Here is a 689-nt window from a genome sequence, read left to right as displayed (position 1 = left end):
TTTCAATTTTAAAGGGAAATCAGAAATGGGCGGGAGGTTTTAGATACGTGACACACAATCTAAGAGCATCCACAGCAATGAAGCTAAATTTTTAGCTTTTAGCTACATAAAAAATTATTTTATCTATTTTACCTTCTCACATTTTACAGCAGTAGAGCTATTTTTAGCTTTTAACAAAATAAAATAATATAAACACTACAATAATATAATATTTCATTCAACCACCAACACACAGCCACATCCACCATCAAACCCATAAAAATCACAGCTCAGCCACAACCCCATTGTGCCCATCAAAACCAGTGAAGAAGAACAAAACAAAAACCCAGAAAAATCAACACAGCCAAACCGAAACCCATGCCCGATACTCTGTCTGATTCGGTACCGGCCGACAAGACTTGCGCCAATCATCAATCAGTGATCATAGACAGTGATGATGAGTGCAAAGCGAAACGGAGTGCTTCGATTTGAGGTGAGTCAGGTAATGTGGGACTCGATCAAACAAAATCACCAACCAGAGACAAACCCTGCACGAATCGGAGACAAATCCACGCGTCGATGCTACCCACACTGTCAACATCCTCGCCGATGCTTTGGTTTCTGATTACGCTACAACTCTCTCTTGGCTTCGATCTCATCGCTCTACTCGTGGGTCTGAGGCGGATGGCAGATCGGCGGCATGGGTTTGA

This window comes from Castanea sativa, chromosome 6 (assembly GCF_040712315.1).
Source record: "Castanea sativa cultivar Marrone di Chiusa Pesio chromosome 6, ASM4071231v1".
Taxonomy (NCBI): domain Eukaryota; kingdom Viridiplantae; phylum Streptophyta; class Magnoliopsida; order Fagales; family Fagaceae; genus Castanea; species Castanea sativa.
Note: the sequence above shows the minus strand (reverse complement) of the source record.